Source organism: Dermochelys coriacea, chromosome 3, assembly GCF_009764565.3.
Source record: "Dermochelys coriacea isolate rDerCor1 chromosome 3, rDerCor1.pri.v4, whole genome shotgun sequence".
Lineage (NCBI taxonomy): Eukaryota > Metazoa > Chordata > Testudines > Dermochelyidae > Dermochelys > Dermochelys coriacea.
Window position 1 is genome coordinate 211,669,257 of NC_050070.1, and position 19,396 is coordinate 211,688,652.

Sequence of the window (19,396 nt, forward strand, 5' to 3'; positions counted from 1 at the left end):
GCCTCCTGCCTGAATGGATCCCTTAGCTTAGGCCAGTGGTTCTCAAACTACCTGCCATTGTAGGGCACACATGCAGCTCTGTGTTTTACGTGGGCCGCATCCACACAATATATATACTGCTTGTTTGGCCCTGAGGATGTCACATGGGTCGCAGCTATGCGCTGATTAGATCATGGGTTAATAACCACTGCTTAGACCACTCCCCTCTCCTCCTCCACAGCTCTGGGACCCCCTGTGCGGGGCACAAAGCACTGGCCAGTTAATAGTGGCTTGAGTGAGAGGCTGGTTCTCACTGTATCTAGATCTAGTATCTATTTTAAATTTCAAGTGGACATGGATACAAATATTGCATTTGATGGACTGGATCTATCTCCCCCACTTCCTTTCCTCTTCCCCTTACTCTCTCCTCTACAACCACATGCTCTTCAAAGCAGGAGAGCCCAGCCTGACAGATACTTGCCTTTAACAGTATGAGAAATGTGAATCCTGGCACCTTTCTCCCCCCATGTGCGCTGGGGAACCACGGGCACTTTCTTACAGGGCTGTGCAAACCGGAATTTCTAAAGAGGCAGGTTGGAGGATGCTCCACCCTCTAACATGTCCCAGTATACTCCTCCCCTTTAATGGATGACGTGGAGGGCTGATGGTGGATCGGTCCCCAGTATCTGTGGGGGTGGGCCAAAGTACTGAAGCAGGTAGGATGGAAGGATGATCCAGCCTTGCTGTGCTGCGATGATAAATACATTCAAGACTGAGGTGCTAAGATACATAAGTGATGGGGTCATGTACGGCCCTAGAAGCAAAGCAAACTTCAATCCTGCACGGAGCAAAGAACTCTGGCCTGAACCAGCAAAGCACTTAAATATCTGCTTAACTTTGTCCCCTTGACCTCTGTAGGACTACACACATGCATGTGTCTAAGTGCTTTGCTGGTTCAGGCCAGAGTGCTCAGCACCTTGCAGGATTGTGCCCTAATATAGGTAGCGATCCGGACAGCACAGTACAGATATAACCAAATCTTTACACAGCCAATCCAGTCTTGGCACTGCACCCGGTGCTTTACTTAGCATTCACTTCTGATTGCTATAGGGAATGCACAGCAGCAAAGGGGTACAATTAAGGTTATTCGCTCTACCTTAGATTTCTCACTTCCCGGCACTGGATGTTGAACTCTGCAACTAGACCATCGTATTGACATAGGGCTGGGTCAACCCCTCCCAGTGTGAGCTGACAAGGGGGTGGCCAAAGAGGAGGATTCCCTCCCCCCTTTATTTATAGACACATGCACTGGGACTTTCCCAAATTGTGGTTTCCATTCTTCAAGGTTTGAGGCATTTATACATCCCAGTGTGGCTCCTGTAGTATCAAGTGGAACACTAACTGCTGCTACTGTTACTAATCTGGGAGCTGCCTGTCACATTTCTCCTGTGCATTCTCTATCTCTCCTCAGATATGTGACTCTTAACATTCTGTTGCAACAGACATGATATATATTAGGTTGAAATCCTTCCAAGGCACAAACATACAAACCCCTGACCTATAAGGGAAGTGAAAAGTATTCTTGGAAATAAAGGGATGTGAACCCTTAAATTAAAAAAATAAAAGTGTCTGTCTTTGTAATTTGTATTTACCCCATCCTAACAATTACTGTACAAATATTTTGAGAAGTTGTGGGCAAACAGTCAAGATTTGCATGAGAGTGAAGCCATTTTAAATACAATATAAACCTAAGCATCAAATTTTTTTATGGTTGCATATACTAGTCTGCAATGATTTGTTCAGCATGCACTGAAAAGGAAATATGTAATCTTCAAGTTAATTTGAAAAAGACATTGTGGCAGGGGGTCGGGGGTGTAAAAATAACAGGCAGAAAAGATTTTTTTTTTTATCATCATGATTTGTATTGGATGAAGCTGAAAGCTGCCAGATAGCTTCTTTTCGACAGCTTGGAGTTACTGTTGGGAACAGATCCATGTATGGAAGCAAAAGCAGAAAAGCACAGATAAGCGGAGATCCAGCTATGCAAACCATGTTTAGAGACACTTAAAGGACAAGCTCCTTTCTTTCGGGTAAATTTAGAGAAGCTATTGTACGAGGTGCTTACACATAGCTACTGAGACTTGACAGCGGTAAGTGAAAAGCAATGCAAGTGTTTTCTCTGAATATATAACTTAGACATTGGGTTTCCTTGATCTCCTAAGGAAAGCTGTGCACCTGGAGCTATGGGGTGTCTGAAGAGAGATTTGGGTTGGGATCTCTGAAGGAGAGGCACAGAGTTGAACAGGATTACAGCTAGAGAAACAGAAACTTTGACTGACCGAAAGAAAAATGTTGCAAAATTAGCATTTTATCACTGATCGTCTGCTATTTGGGCTTTATGAATTGACTGATGTTAAACCTTCAGCATGACAGGGCCTTGAGAGTGTGCTGCTATTTCTGAGTGTCTGCCTCTTTTCTGTGTCTATGTATCAAATACATAAAAATAGTGTGTGTGTTTTTCCCTGTGCTTTTGAATGTCCTACTTTCATTTTGAGAAATGCATCTCATTTAATGATGTGGGTTGAACTGAGTGGACATTAAGAAGAGCTGATTTGTAAATGACTTGTATTTCTTGGCACTTGAAGGCAATTTCTCAATGTTTCTCTGTAAATATGAGGTTGATTACATCCTGTGCAAAGATTTTCATATGGCTTTAACCATGAAAGTCAACCGCCCCCCCCAACTCCCCCCAAAAAAACAGCTGGATCTATTGCTGTGTCAACCTCTCTTGTAGTGAATATTTCAGGAGCATAAAGCTCTGTAGAAATAGTTTTCCTTCAAACCAATATCTATTTAACATTAAATTACGTTAGTAGACTAGCCTGTGCATTGCCAAAAAGCAGATATGCATCTTTGTCATAAATTAATGTGTTCTATAGAGAGAAAGCATTTGATTAAACTGGATGTATAAAGGGTTTTGCATCCTTAGTCTAAAATCTTGTTTATTTTGCATCCTATGATTAAATCATTTTATTGTCACAAGGCTACAAAACAGGGTTTCTGGATCAGTTTAGGTGTTTATAATGAGGTATTCAGATTCCTGCTGCAAATAAGTAAAGAAGAGTTTTCATTTTTCAGGAGGCTAATAGATTGGAAAAACAATAAGTCATCTTAAGTAAAATGATATGGCAGGAACTGAAAAACAACATGAACATTACTGAGAACAATATATTCCCAAGGTTGCACTAAGAGATAAGGGGAAATATTGATGATTACACCCTAATGTCTTGAATATTTTGTTCACAAACAGAACTATTATTTTTCCTTGAATTTATTTAATCATCCTAACTTGTACTAATTATATATATATATATATATATATATAAAATGGATACATTTGTTTGACACCATAGTTAAGACTGTGTTCTGAAAAGGGCTTAATATGGGGCATACATTCCTGTTTCACTACATCTCACTGACCTTTCAATGTGAAATTTTTTACATAGTCTGAAATTCCTTCTGAATGTTCTGTGCTTTTTTTGGTTTCTTTTCACATGTTTAATAGGAAGTGTTTGAAATTGGGCTGTGGATGAAATGTGACCGTGGCAGTCCAACACTTTTGTTCACTGATTTTTTTTTAAAAAACATCTACAGAAGAGTTGGTGGAGAGATTAATTTTGATGAGATTTAAAGCAATGGGTAATTTAAAAAAAAGTGTATTTGGATTGAGGATCATTTTTAGCTATTACTCACCGAAATTGGATGTTTATTCTCCATTGTACACTTAAAACAATTTCAGTCAGTACCTACACTTTTCTGCCACATTTTATCCTTTAAGAGAAGGTTTTATGTACAGCTGCTGATGGATAAAATCCTTTTCCTCAGTGGCTGCAGCTTTCCCTGATCCTCTAGGGATAGGACTCTTCTATTGCTCCCTTTAGCAAACTGCCCCATTGCAACACAACAAAGCACTACATTAAAGATCCACAACTAAGCACTGGGAGGAAATTGTTTGGAAAGGGGTGTACTTGGGAAAGGAGCACTACATAGGTACTATTCGGTGGCTTAATTTTTCATCTCCTTGTTTTGTGTCTAGTAGCAATCTTAACTGTTCCACAGTGAAGTTTTTTTTATCACTATAGATAAAGACACAGATAGAGGTGAAAATGAAGATGCATCTGTGATCCTGCTAAATTATGAGACTAAAGGTCTCAAACGTCTAGTTGGTAACCCAAACTCATGCCAGACTCCACTTGCATTGGCTCTGAAAAGTGAAATTGAATCAGCAGAGATTTGCACAAAATAATTTGTGATCCTGAGAATTTTTTTGTTGAAACGCTGAGCAAAACTATTCTCTTCCATAGATTTCTGGGGCTGAAAGGATTGCTGTGAGCACCGAGTCCCACTACCCGCATAGCACAGGCCACTGGTTTTTGCAGCAAGCCCATGACTTCTGAGCTAGATGGACAGTCACACCGTGTTTGCAGTTGAGTGTTGGGCTTCACCATGGTGTTGTAATGAACCTCATGCCTGCAAGACACATTACACAGAAGGCAAAGAAGCCTCTGTAAGCCTTTGTCAGTCCCTTGTAAGCCCCGGGCAGGCTCAAAAGCCCCTGGGCAGAGAGTGCAATTACAATCCCCGGTTTAATTCTAAGCTCACCTTTGCTACAGTTGGTTCAAATCCTGCTCCAGGGGAGAACCACACAGAAATCAAGATAGGTGGAAAAACCCACAAATGGGTTTCAACAACAGCAGCTTTGCTCAGCTTCAGCCAGAGTTTAGCATGCTTTCACTGCACAGCCTTTCAGTGGGTCCATAGCAGGAGGACATGAAATGGCACACAAACAGTTTCACAGATGCCAGTGGTGCTCTTGAGGGTGACTTGGGAAGGCTGCCTGTGCCAGTAAGTGCTAGTTAAGTGCACCATGAGGGCAGTACAGCCTAGTGGATAGAACACCAGACTGGAGTCGGGAGAACTTGGCTCTGACACTGACCTGCTGAGTGACCTTGGGCAAATCACTTGCCCCTCTTGGTCTCTTTCCTACCACCCTCCTGTCGAATTTGTCAGCTCTCTGGAGCAGGGACTGTCTCCTCCTAGTGTGTATGCACAGGACTGGCAGAAAGCAGCCAAGAGCTCTGCTAGCAGTGCCAGATCTTAACATAATAGAAACAGCAACAAAGAAGTCAGCTAATGCCTAGTGGCCAGGATCTGACCGTGACTTTGGGTGCTGCAGGGTTTGGCTGAGATGCCTTAAAGGGTAGCAGGGTTCACTACTCTCCATTGGTGCATGCCTCATCCGGAGATTAGGTCATTGCTGGTCAGATACCCCTTGCGGATTGCCCAGCCCGTTGTCTCAGTCTCACCCTCCAGGGTCCTCATCTTCTTTGTGACTCGACTGCTCACTCTGTGGCTTGGCTCTCTATCAATGTCTCTCAGGACAAGCTGTCCCTCCACCGGTCCATGCAGCCCTACATCCAAACTGTGCCATTTCCCCGGCGGCCAGCAGAGGCACCCAGGCCTGCCCTCTTCTCTGGATTCCAGCCCAGGTACCCTGTGCTCCACAACTGGGCTCTATTTACTCCCAGACCTGGTTACTACCGACCTAGGCTCTGTCCAACTCCCTCCTTCCATCTGCTGGCATGTCAGAGTTTCCTCCACTCCCCAGGGCTCCTTCCAGACCCGGGAACGTCCAGCACGCCTCCCTCCTCTCAGGACATAGCTGCAGACTACTTCCCCCCATTGTTCTCAGCCCCTTAGCTTTATAGAAGCTCCACCTGTGCCTGCCCAGGTGAGCTTCACCCTTAATTAAATATTATTGAGCCCTGGCTCCCCTCCAGGTGCAGCCTATGTGGTTAATTGGCCCATCCAGCCACCTTAACCCCATCAGCGGGGGCGGGAGTGGACCTGATTTTCACAGGTGGGGGCTCAGCACTCTGACAGTCAGGCCCCACGTAAATGGAGCACCAAGTATCATTTGTCTCTCTTGAAAATCTTGACCAGCATGGCTGGAACACCTCAGCTCAGCTGGGTCCAGTGGGATTTTCCAACGTGCCTATGTGAGTTAGTAGTGCTCTCAATGGGACTTGTGCACCTAAATCACTGAGGCTCTTATGAAAATCTCACCCATTGTTTATACATGTGAAGATGTGCTTACATTAGCCATATGGAGCTGGTCCCTTTGCTCATGCACAGTCTCTTGTGGAAGCGGGGGAGATACATGATTCATAGCTTCCAGGGGCAGAAGGGACCATTGTGACTCTCTAATCTGACCTCCTCCATAACACAGGCCACAGAACTAGCCTGAGCATGATGACATCATGGCAGCCTAGGTGACTGCATCCTTTAAACAAACACACAGCAGTGGGAAACCATTGCAAGAGAATTTGACAAACCAAGGTTGGTTTAAAGCAACCTCAATTCTTCCCCTTCCCCTTTGGATGAATACAATATGTATAGCCTAAATCCTGGATGAACAGTTTGAAAATGTTCTCTTTTTCCTTTCAAAATCCAGAGACTAGTTTGCACAGATTCAGATACATATCTATGGGCAAATCCATTCCTCAGCTGAGATCTTTGTACATGCTCCTTCCAGGTTTTGGATTTTTTCCTGTTCTATGTAGGTTCTTATATTGCCCCCTTCATTATCTGAGCACCTTCCAAACATGCAGTAAGCAATATGATGAACACCCATCACATGTGGTGCATTTTTCCTTTCCCCAGGAAGAAGGATGGAAGGTGGAAGGTTAGGGGATTTTATTTAATGTCCATGCTGCTCTGTGTTTATGTTAGAGGCAGAGGTAAAGAAATGCTCCTGGCACATGGAACAGAAGGGGGTGAGGTTAGTGATGGTGCTTAGTTCTTGGGGAAGTTGGTTCCACAGCCTTCAAGAAAGTGCTGTCTCCTGCACAAATGAGCTAGGCAGCCCTTTTCAACTAACTATAGTGAATTGTCTTAACATTAGCTAAAGTGCAACTGTCCTAAAAGCTGGGGAGATGAGAGGAGGGGGTTGGAACTATTTAATTAAACACAGCCAGTTTTCCCAAAAGATTTACAAAGTAGGAGAGCTCAGATTTGCAATGTGTAACATCTATATGTAAATGAGGCACTTGGCATTCCAAAAGAGATGCAATGCATAGATGACAGTATGAGCTGTTTGCCGTCTGTTCAGTTTAGTGCCAAGTAAATTCCCAATGTGTGCTGAGCATGTATGGCTGTCATGGTGGCCTTTTTTAAATAAAAGTAAAGTACCTGATGTTTATTTGTTTTAGAGAAAATGTACCATCATCTGTGTAGTCCCCTATTATAGTTTGGATCACATAGAACAGAGCAGACTTTTCACACTTTAGAGAATATATTTAAGTTTTTCCCTTTAACTGAGGGTACCACTGGGTGTAGAGGCACGTACCTGTAATCCCAGCTACTTGGGAGATGGAGGTTGGTGGATTGCTCAGGGGTTCTAGGCTGCAGTGCACTATGCTGATTGGGTGTCTGGTGCCCCTGGCCAGCCGGTGGCTGAAGGATGAATGAAGGATGACAACATGAATGATTGGTGCTCTCTCTGTGAGGGCTGATAGACTGATTAATCAAGGTGAAACATGTACTGTGCTATAGTATAAATTACTACCGCAGAAGGCCAGACCTGCACCAAGGGAGGTTTAGGTTGGATATTAGGAAAACCTTTCTAACTGTCAGCGTAGTTAAGCTCTGGGACAGGAACAGGCTCCAGGGGAGGCTGTGGAATCCCCCTCACTGCAGGTATTTAAGAACCGGTTGGACAAATGCCTGTCAGGGAGGGTCTAGGTTTACTTGGTCCTGCATCTGCACAGGGATCTGGAGTTGATGAGCTTTTGAGGGCCCTACAGTTCTATGATTCTCAGCTAGTATAAATCACTAGTCACTTTCGAAATTCTGCAGAGAGCCTGGCCATGAATTCCTACTCTAGTGCACTGAGGAGTGATCTGACCAGTATGTGGAAGCACCTCAATGCTGCATGTTGATACAGGTTAAAGAGCAAAGGTTTTTATAAAAGAATCAGGGAGCTCTGTGATAGAGTAGCTGGAAGAGCCTCACATGGCTTAGCCCAGGGGCAGTTCCCTGGGCTGCCATTCAGGAGTCTAGATTTGGCCCATCCACAATCCTGGACTTTAGAGTGCTCAGCCTTTTGAACGATGCTCTTTATCAGGCCCCTGTTGTTGTAGAATCTGAGTGCCTCACAACCTATAATGCACCTATCCTCATAACGCTCCTGGGAAGTAGGCCAGTGCTATCTCCCCATAATATAGAGGGAGAACTGAGCCATAAAGAGAATAAGTGACTTGCCCAAGGTCACATGGCCAGTCTGTGGCAGAGCACAGAATTGAGCTCACATCTCCCAGTACTAGGCTAAGGGGCTGACCATTGGACCGTCCTTTCTTCTTTGGGGCCAGGGTCAGTTTTGCATTCCTGAAGAGTGATCCTACTAGCTGAGTAACATCCTGCATCAACAACTTCAGAAGGGAAGTGTAACCCCAAAATTCTGTCCATCAATGCAGAGCCCTATGGTTGGGGTTGACAGAAGGGGAAGGGTGGAATCCTTGTACCCCAAATTCAGCATTAACTGTCACTCATGCTTTTTAAAAAAATTCAGTTTTAATTAAATAAAGTTTGTTTCAGCCTCAAGAGTTTGAATTTCCAGGGCACTACCAGGTGTTAAAGTAGGTAATTTCAGAACAACACAAATGATAAAGGGCCCAGAGAGGATGCCTGATACAGAAAGATTTTCAAAAAGTAAAATGTGTGTCACAAGGCTTATGGGTGACTAATACTGTCTTTAAGGAGTAAAAGGGGACAAATACCAAGAAGAGAGAGGAATCTACTTATAGTGTAAATTCTTTGTTATAAGTTTGTACAGTGGTGCCCTGGCTTCTAAGTAGAATTGGGAGACAGGAGTATAACTAGAAGCAGAGGGAGGAAATTTAGACTAGATGAGGAACATTTCCCTAAGAATGAGGCCGTTTAGACTGGAATGGTCTCCCAGGGGAGGTGGTGGGACCTTCTTCACTTGGATTATTTTGAAGTCCTTGAGAATACACTGCAGAGAACAATCTCACATTGGCAGGCAGACATCAAAGCTGGTGCAGTAGGTCCTCTCTCTCTCCAGTCACTATGGTGCTTTCAGATTGCTCAAGCTGTTCAGGCGCCTTTGCATTCGCAGCCAGCGCTTTTCTCGGAAACAGCAGAGATTTCTTCCGCGCGACGTGCATCTGGTTGTCTGTGCTCCACAGAAATAAGGCTTTCTCCTGGAGTTAGCAAATCACTCACCAGTGACATCATCCTCCACCGCTTCCTGCTCTTCTACAAAGTTGTCCTTACTGTCATTGGAATGTTTACTTGGCTTGTGTTCCTTTCTTCTCAGATAAGCAAAAGCAAAAGCGGGCTCTTGGAAGGAGACACAAAAGTGGGGCAGGAATGGTGCCAGCTAAATTGCTTCCAGTTTCTCATCCCTCCCCCGTAGGGCCTGTTGAATTACCCTCAGCGACCTCCGCATGTGTAACCATCCCCTTGCAATCTTACCGGCACCCCGGCCCCAGGCCGTGCATCCCAGCAAGCATCCTTCTCCTGCAGTAGCACCAGACAGTGCTCCCGGCAGAGGATGTCAGTCTGCTCCTCAGCAGCTAGAGGGGTCACTGGGGAAAGAAGAGAAGCTTTTCCTACATCTCTGTTAGACGGAGCTGACACATTAACAGTAACAGCACGTCCAGCTGGGTGCAGGAGGCTGGGATCGGGAATGCAGGGCAAGGCCCCATCATACCAAGTGTCAGGGCTGGCAGCCGGGCTGGTGATGCCCCAGAGGAAGAAGTCATTGGCACGCCCCTTACCCAAACAAGATGGCAAAAAGATTGGCAATAATTAAATATGACACAAAATAATGAATTGCTCTGGGAGGCCCCCCTAAACCACAGGCTAGAATTAGCAACAGCCACATTCCAGACCCTGAAGCTTTGTGTGTGTGTGAGTGTACATGTATGTGTGTGAGTGTGTGTCTGTGTGACTATGCACGTGTCAGTGTGTGTGCATGCACGTATGGGTTATGTCTGCGTGTGTGCTTCTCTGCATGTGTATGTCTCTGTATGTGTCCACATGTACGTCTGTGTGTGTGTGAATACATGTGTGTGTTCATGTCTCTGTTTGTTAATACACGTGTGTGTCAGTGTATATCTGTGTGAGTACACGTCTGTGTTTGTTTGCCTTTCCTTTCCTATTCTTTCCCATCATTCTCTTCTCTCCTGCTCTCTGTTTCCCACCCAGCTGCATTTCTCCTCTCCCTAATTTCTGTTTTTCTTTGGTCACCTTTCCTATTCTACCCTCTTCCCTTGGCTTTCTCCCCTCCCATCTCCCCTCCCTCTCACCTCCCTCTCCACATCTCTCCCCCACCCCTCTCGCCCTGATCCCTACCCCCTCCCACCACCCTATCTCCCTCCCTGAGTTGCTGGCTCCAGGGTAAAAAGAAAAGGAGGACTTGTGGCACCTTAGAGACTAATAAATTTATTTGAGCATAAGCTTTCGTGAGCTACAGCTCACTTCATCGGATGCATCCGATGAAGTGAGCTTATGCTCAAATAAATTTGTTAGTCTCTAAAGTGCCACAAGTACTCCTTTTCTTTTTGCGAATACAGACTAACACGGCTGCTACTCTGAAACCTGGCTCCAGGGTTGTTCCCTTCTGGCCCTTGGAGTCATTCTCCTTTCTCTGTTTCCCCAGACTCTCATATTGGCCTCCATGGGCCCTAGATTCCCTCCCCCATCGGCTGCCTCTTCCAGTCTGTTTCCCCCTCTATTCCCTACTGAGGTCTTTTCTTCCCACTCCTGCTCTCCCCCTTCACTCTTTCCTTCTGCACATTCCAGATTACCCCATTGAAGATCTTTCGTCTTTGCCCCAAATTGTGGACATCAGAGGTGTGAAGCTCTGGAATATTCTGCTGAATCCCTCACTTTGCATTATCAGGGTGACGGGAGGGTGCTTAGGGAAGAGCATCGAAGTCAACTGGGGACTGGGGGGCCTGATTTGTGAGGAAGGATTCAAACGGTTAATAATGACTTTGGTTTCGACTAAGTGAGGCATAAGGGAGTGGGCGGGCTGTGCGCAGGAGTCTGCCAATGCCTGTAGGGCATGAACCCCAAGGTGGAACAGGGGGGATGTTGGAGGGGACATAGAGCTATAACTACTGACCGAAACAACTGGATGAAAGGAAGAAGAGAACAAATATCTTCTGGTGACCAGGAATTTCATGGTTAAAGTTTGTAAACCCACCACTTTATCCTCCTTAACACCGCCCCACACACACACACACCCCTGAAGCCCTCCTCTGCCCGACACCTACAGCTCAGTCCCATCTGGCGCTGGTGGGTAAATGGTCGGTTCTGCCACCTGTCCTGCCTATCACCTCGACTGTGAGATCTCGTGGATGGGGGTCACTTTGTTATTTGTCTGGATAGCACTCACCACAATGGGGCCTTGATCCCTGACACAGGTTCCTAGATGCTACCAGGATGCAAATAGGCTGTAGAGAAATCTCCCAAAGGAATTGGGTGGAAATTCTAACACTTGGGGTTTATAACACTGTAGGGAACAAAGTCGCTCACCTTGTGCAGGTTCTGCTTGAACAGGGAGATGACACAGCTACTCTAGGGGTCTTTCTACCCCCATCTTAGTCTTTCTAGGGCCAGGGCCCATTATAAGGAATCTCCTCCCTGACCCCTGGTAGTCAGAGGCTGGCTTTGGGTTTATAGCCTTACTTCTTGTATCTACCAATGGTGGCTCTGGCAGTTCTCTCTATGCCTCGTGCTGGATTTGATCTACCTAAATTCTCAACGATCTCTTGTGGCGATGCATGCCGCAGGTTAATGAGTGCTGAGGGATTTCTCCTCTGCGAGCGGCCTGCAGCATTCCCTTCATACAGGCTGGTAGCCCTGCCTCTGTCCCACTCCCGGTTCTCGGCACTGGCTCCCTGCCCCACGCCACTCTCAGAGCTTTGAAAGTGCTAGGAACACACCCATCCTGCCACTCTGGCGCTGGCACCTTCCCTTCTCCTTTGGTCTCCCCATCTCCACTGCTCCCCCCAGGCTCCACATTTTTCCCCTGTGGGGTGCTCTGTGCCCTGCCAAGAGCCATGTGCTGGGCACATGGGTGGAAGATGCTGCAGATCCCTGGGCCTCCCATGCTGCACTGGTGCACAGGCCACCAGCAGGGTCAAGAGGAGCGGCTGCTGTCCACACACAGGTGGTGCCACTGAGCTCAAAGCATCAGGGTGCTGCTACAGGCACAGGGACAGGAGCCAACAGAGAGACTTTGCCTTCCTTGTATCTGTCCTCCCTGAGTCAGCAGTGCCTCTCTGCAGCAGAATGAGGCTGAAAGCCCAAACCACAGCTCCTAGGAGCAAAGGCACTCGGGTTGTTGTAACTTCCCCTCTAAAACACACATGGGCCGAAATGCCCAGGCCTGGGGGCCTAATATTAGGTTCTTCATTCCATATTTAGGCTCCTAAATCAAAGGGGCCCAATTTTCAGTAGTGCTGATCTCACACAACCCCAAACTAAGTCACCAGGAGCCACTGGCTGCCCCAGAGCATTTGGAAAACAGGTGGCTTTAATTTAGGTGCCTAAATATAGTTACAGGAACCTGCCACCCAACCCCCAGGTTTGACAATGTTGGCCACCATCTCTTTGGGACAGGATAACCATGTTCTGATCTTCCAGCCATACCAAGAGATGTACACTTCCCTCTGAACAACTAAACAAACAGACAGTGACATATCTTCCTCCGGAGGCTACTTCTAAGCTTGCTCTTTGTGTCATGGTTTGGCAAGAATGTCATTAGAAATTCCTGATGTTACCTCTTCGGCATCAAGCAAAACTAAAAGTGAAGACCTTGTACTTCCAAGCTCAAGTCAGCAATCAACATGATTTGGCCAGACATTTTACACTGCTGAGAAATGCACACAATGGAATATTTCTAACAATAACACTGGATGTAAGCGACAAGTGTTTGTTTTACTCTGGACAGTAACTTGTTCCATATGGTCCTTTAAAACATGTTAAATGTTAAGTCATTTGGGCCCGAGAATTATTTTTTCAGGATGACCACCTGGGCTGTATAAATCTACTGGGTTTAGCCTGCTTGCTGAACACTAGTTAATCGAAACAAGGTGCTGAAAGCGCCCCATCATCCCGGCACTACGCCTGATTCAGGAGTAGGAAAGGCACTCTGGATTGCCCCAGCTCTAAGGGCTTCCCTCTCCTTCTATTTCCCAGAATGATGATGTTTACTTTGCTGTGCTGCCATCTCTGACAGCCTTCAGAAGCAATCCATATGTGATATTAAGGTTCTGGCACAGGGGAGAATCTGGGACCTATTTGAATAGCTAATGTAGTTTTAACTTCCAGCATTTATCTTCCTTGTGTACTTTCCCATGGTGCAGCAAAGTCAAATCACTGAGGAAACCTTATCATAAGCTCCCAGTCAATTTTTGTAGCTAGATCAACAGATGGTAGAGAGAGGAGTCGGATCTCGTGGTATGTTAATTATTGGGTAAAAGATCTTAAACAGACAGTTATGCAGCTCTTAGAAGTACTAACAGAAAAGAAATGACACCATTGTCTTTCATTTTTTTCACATCTTTCCTCTAACACTAATAGTTTCATCAACATTTTTTCCTACAGTAAATGTATGAGATGTGAGAACTGTCACAAAGCCCGTGGGAAGCAACTAACAATCGTTAAGCTGAGACAAAGAATCCAGTTTATGTCCAGTTGTTCTCGTTTGCAGCTTTCTGAAAGGCTCAGCACCTTGAACCACCAGGTTGGAGTACTGCACAGTATTCATATACCTTGCATTCATATACTAATCTACATTTTGACGGAGCTACAGTATCTTCTGGGAGTGAATGCCTGAGACATTCACCATGTTCAGAAATACTTTAGCCACCAGATTTTGAAAAAGTCCCTCTCCCCCCCCAACATCATACGATAAATAGGTGGAGTGTTCACTCTTTGAGTTTGTCCCTCATGGGCTGAAATGAATTTATAAGATCAGCAGTAATCAGTGTCCTCAGAAAGGAATGAAACACCTTAATATTAACCTCATGCTTCCCTGACAAACATCTGCTACACTGCACACTTATGACACGTATGACAACCCCGATGTAGCAGAGGTTGCATATCATAGTGTGGGGGAGGGCAGTGTGTGGTGTATGGGATGTTTCTTTGTCAGACAGAAGAAAGTTCCTTGTGGAAGTGCAGAGTCAGTCAGTGGCAGTGGAAATACGCTGTTTGGGTATTAGGATATGATAAAGAGATGTCCCATAACTTGCATTTCCATGCTCTTAGAAGTGGGGGACCTCACATTTAACCTTGATCCCTTTAAAATATAGGGTTATTTTTAAAAAAATCTGGAATCTATTATGGACATGTGGTCTCTACAAAGGTGTATTCACATGCTGCTGAATGAATGCTACAAAGATTTCCTGCCCTCTGTTGGTAAGGTCTGAGAGCACAACTAAATATTGATTGATTTTGATTTCTAAAATTGTATGTGTACAACAGAAATTTTATCAGGCAACAAGTTTTATTCATTAGCTACCAACTGGAGCACAGTCTTTCAGTTATGACAAATAATGGCTTAAAGTTACCCTAAATTCTAATTTATAAACACCGAAAAACCTATTGCACTGGATCACCTCAAGATTCCTCTCTCTACCATTGGGTAAATACAAAATGCTTTTTTTTTTTTAAGATACCAGTTGACCAAAAAATGTCAGACTGCCATGGACAAATTTCAGACACTGCCCAATTTTGAACACTTCCTGTTAAATTTTTATGAAGCGGTATCAAACAAATATTGTATAGAATATTCAGAGGGCATAAAAATCAGCACTGTTTCAGACTGGAAGGCCAGTTAGCTATAAAGAAAAACAGGACTTGATGCCCCATTTTAAGCATATTTCAGAACTCAACTTTAACAATGGAGTCATAACCAAGAACTTCCATCATAAAAACAGAGTTTTAAAAAAACTTCTTACAATTCACTAGAATTTTTAATGAAGAATTCTGTAGTAACATCAATAGACAGATGTGTAAAACGGAGAAATATCAAAGCCTATCCAGTGCCATATGTCGTTCCCATTGCATTGCACATATGGTGGAGAAAGGGGTGCGGTTGTCCAGGAAAACTAAATAGCATCCATAATTTTTGCTACTCCTAAATACTAATTCATATATTACTGTCACTGTTATCTTAAGTTGAATGTTTCTGAAAAGTGTGAGCAAAATCCATATGCCTGTTTCTGAATTGTGACGAGGCGAAAAAAGGCATTTATTTCCCTTTGTGTCATTTTTTCCAATGTTTATGTTCTATGGACAATAAAAAATGCCTGATCACTTAGGGAGTGCTTTTCCATGACAATGGAAAATATCTGACCCTGTCAACAAGGACATACCTAATTTAAAGCTTCCTAACTTAAAATAGCCTGGTTGGTTATCTTTAAACATGCGGGTTTGTAGATCTCAAAGAATGCAACAAAACAAGACAGGTCTAAGACTCTGACCTTAGTAAATATGATGTTTTGGAAGTACAAACTTTCTAAGTTCATCTTGATTCACCTTTTCAATATTAGACTCTAGTTAATTTTATTTGCCGAATGTTGCTTTTTTTTGCCCATGTCTTATCTGCCAACTCAGACTTTTATTAATTCTTCCTTGTTTGAATAAATTCCAGTCTTCAGATTGTTCATCATGTACTTATTTTGGCCCAATCCTGTGAAGACTGGAGCGCATGCTAAACTTTGCCTACAAGAGTAGTCCCTCTGGCACCAAATCAAGTTAAGCACATGCATTATTCATTGTAGGAGTGGCCAGGAGGAGTTGTAGCAGTGAATATATCCTTTATGGTTCATTTTAGTTATTCCCAGTCTGTAATTGGTCACTTGAATCACATGGTGTTGTTTCTATTCCCTGACTGGGTGAGTGGGGAAATGGAAGATGTCAAGTTGGCCTGACAAACATTTCTGGCATAAAACCACATCCTAGCACAAATTCCTGTGAGCATTTGCAAGATGTTTGCTTTCCATCAGCATTCCAGTGAACTAAAAATGGAGCAATGGCAATTGACAGCAGCTGAGGATCTGCCCCAAACGCTCCCAAAGGCTTGTTCATGAAGGATCCACAGGCTGAAGAATTATTCACTGATGAAATTTGCCAGGCATGTCAAACAACCCCGAAATGAGAGAGCTGTGAAGTCCATTTGAAGACAGCTAACGCTCCCGACAATCCTCAGTTAGGTTCCAAACCCTGCTTCAACTTGTAGCTAGACATTTTCTCCTTCCCCCATGCACTGACCTTTCTCCACTGCCAAGCTCCCACTACTCTCCCCACTCTTCTGAGCTGAGTTCTTGGCCCAGACCTACAGCAGGGGCTATTTCTTCAGCTTACTAACATGCTTTCTTTTAACTGACCCTGTTAGTCACAACAGTGTCTATCCAGCTACAGCACAATGAGCATTGGACCAAGATCCTCACCATCAAATATAATAGCAACATGTAGCTCTCCTCAGCCATAGATCTCAAAGTATTTGACAAAGGAAGTCAGGATCATTATCGCCATTTATAGCTGGGGAAACTGAGGCACAGAGAGGCCCAAGTATATTGCCCAAGTTTAACCAGCAGGTCAGTGGCAGAGCCAGAACTAGAATGCAGTCCTAATCTGGTTTGCTATCCACTAGGCCACGCTGCCTTGGTTGCTCTAGGACCAAAGCTTTCACTGTGCCTGCTGCCGTGCTGTCCACACAGGTTTGCAGTGCAGCAAGATGGGAAGTGCCTCATTCATTTCGGCCTGGCTGTCAACTCTGGAACCTACAGATGGCAAGTGAGGTGTCACAATCTCACTGCTGATCATTTTAGCAGAAACATCCAGCTAATGTGTGGGCACCAAATGGCTCCAAAGGGTGTGTGGGAGTTGGAGCTGAGAGAGGGCTTGGGTGGGTGAATGGAATGTATGTGGCGGAGGGGGATTGAGTAAAAGAGGCTTGTGGGGGAGGGACGTTCATGCCCCTGCTCCCATCAGACTTGCTCAGCCCCTTGTCCTATACAATCATATGACTCCCCACACGCTAGCCCAATGGATCCACCAGTAAAACTCTGCTTCTTCCATGCCTCCCAACCCAGTGCCTCATCCTCAACAGCCCTGACCCCAGACAGCACTGCTCCCAACCTCTAGCTATACTTGGTGTCAGTTTGACATGTTGGGGAGAGGGGCAGGGAGCAGGCTGGGGGCGGGGGGAGGGAGACAGGCTGTGGTGGAGCACTAAGGCAGCAAAGCGGGAGCCTGTGAATGCACTACCCCCTCCAGCTCAGGCCCCCTGCTCAGCTCAGCTCCATGTCCCTCCACTGCACCCACAGAAACTCAGTGACAGCCTAATCCCTGGCTTGACTCCCGCCAACATACAATAAGCAGGAAATTGCTCCCCCACATGAGGAGCTGGAAACAACAAGGAGGAAAGAACAAGAGATCATGTGGGGAACAGAAACTCAGGGCAGAGAGCTTGCACAATCTGCAGTAGGAAACAACCGCTGCATGCAACGCAAAGCACAGAGGGGGCTTGGTTTGCAAGGGAAATGTAGCAGAGTGTTGCCAGTTCCTACGACTTCATCATGAGTCTCAAAATCTTTGGTGTGCTCCTTAAAGCCCCAGCTCCTGGAGTCAGAGGAGTAGGTAAGGATCTCAACTTTCATTTGAAATATAAGGGACATTTCTGTCCCTCGTGGCTGCGGAGGAAAGCTCAGAAATGAGACCCCTAAAGGCTTAAAAGCCAGAGGGTGAATAAACAGAAACCCTCTTTTTTTTTAACATGAATTCTAAGGTAACCTAATGATTTTGAGGCTGGACTCCCTCTTTCTGAATGCCTGGGGGGCTGTACAGCTCCTCCCACCCACTCAGTGCCGCGCTCTGTCCCCCGCTAGTGGGAGCTGGGTCACAAAGAGATCTGGCTGAGGCTACCCGTGCTCGGCCTTTAGTTCAGACAGCATAGGCTCAGGCTTATAGAGTCAGTTGTTGCAGGTTCCATACCTATCCCCAGTGCCCCACCAGGGGTCATAAATCCAGGAACATGGAGGACATCTTCTAACACTGTGCTCCCACCAGCAACTGCTCTCATGCTCAGACTGCTGTCTACAGCTGACTCACTGTAGTCCTAAGACAAATTTTTATATCACTTATGTAGCTCCTATGGGGAGGTAGACAGTTTTGCCAGACACTCTTGAGCCAACAGTGAGATGCACTAGATAATAGCAGATGTTAATAAATTATTTGCGGGTTTTCCCTGAAACAAATGGCACATGACTATCTCAGCTGACTTAAAACATTGAAAAATAAAACCCAAAGGTCCATAAAGAAATCATCCCAAAGCCATAAGAGAGCCTGAAACTCAAGAAAGAGAATTCACATGCATGTGAAGGAAAGCAGAAGTTGAAAGTTGACTTCAGTCTTGTACACAACACAGTTTCATTTCTCAGAAAACTTCTACCGTGTATTCTTCATGCTCTGCTTTTCTTTGTTTCTCTATTTTTAAATTATAATCATTCACAGAACCTCAGCAGCATTTATTGCCTTGTCACTGATTGACTGCTTTGCCAGCTATGCATGACATATTTGTTTTATTGCACAGCACAGAGAAGAGAAATATTCGTGGTTCATAAATCTTTGAAATAGCTCAGAGGTTCCTACAGAATTCTAGGCCTGCACAGCTAGGGAGAGCCAACCCCTGCCCTAGGCAGTTTACAGTCTAAAGAGTCAAGACAGCAAAGGGTAGAAGAAATAGGCTGTTATTGTCCTGATTTTACAGCTAGGACATCAAGGCACCCAGCTTTCCTGAGTCTCCCTCTCATGCTTATCGTCTGTCCCCATGTTGCTCTTTCATGTCAGTCTCCTGCGTCTCCGAATGTGGAAGGCCTGTAGGACTGGCTAAACAGCACATCCCTATCCCATGTTTCTATTGCAGCAGTGCCCTGGGGCAGGGACCTGGCTGAACCCCACGGGGTAGGTGCTGAGCAAACCATTTCCCTGACACAGCACTAATACAGTAAGGCTCTGAAGAGCTCTCAGCTAAGGGAGACAAACCATGACTGAGGAGTGTGGGAAGAGGTGACAGTCCAATATCTGGACTATTTATATCTGCACATAAACATTATCATGTCTTGAGGTCAGACTAGAGGATCACAAGAGCCCTTCTGACCTTCAGATCTATGAATTAGCATTAACTCTCCCCATCTGCCTCTGCCCCCCAGGCATCATTAGGGGCTGATTCCATCTGGGCCCCATGGAGAGATGTGAAGGGCCGGAGGAGAGCCACCTGACAGAATGGCTCAGGGAGGGCGTCTCAGGCATA

At 45.2% G+C, this 19,396-nt stretch overlaps 1 protein-coding gene across 2 annotated transcripts in view; it reads left to right on the forward strand.

Annotated features, from left to right (window-relative positions):
* The first annotated feature begins 1,979 nt into the window (after positions 1 to 1,979).
* The window catches only part of SLC8A1 (solute carrier family 8 member A1), a 337,787-nt gene continuing 320,370 nt past the window's right edge, over positions 1,980 to 19,396 (forward strand). The window contains exons 1-2 of one of the 2 annotated variants that reach the window (XM_043512216.1): positions 1,980 to 2,129; positions 13,681 to 13,819. The gene's annotated coding sequence lies outside the window, so the exon portion shown is untranslated. The remainder of the gene's footprint in view (positions 2,130 to 13,680; positions 13,820 to 19,396) is intronic. The other variant, XM_043512215.1, reaches the window with a different exon arrangement.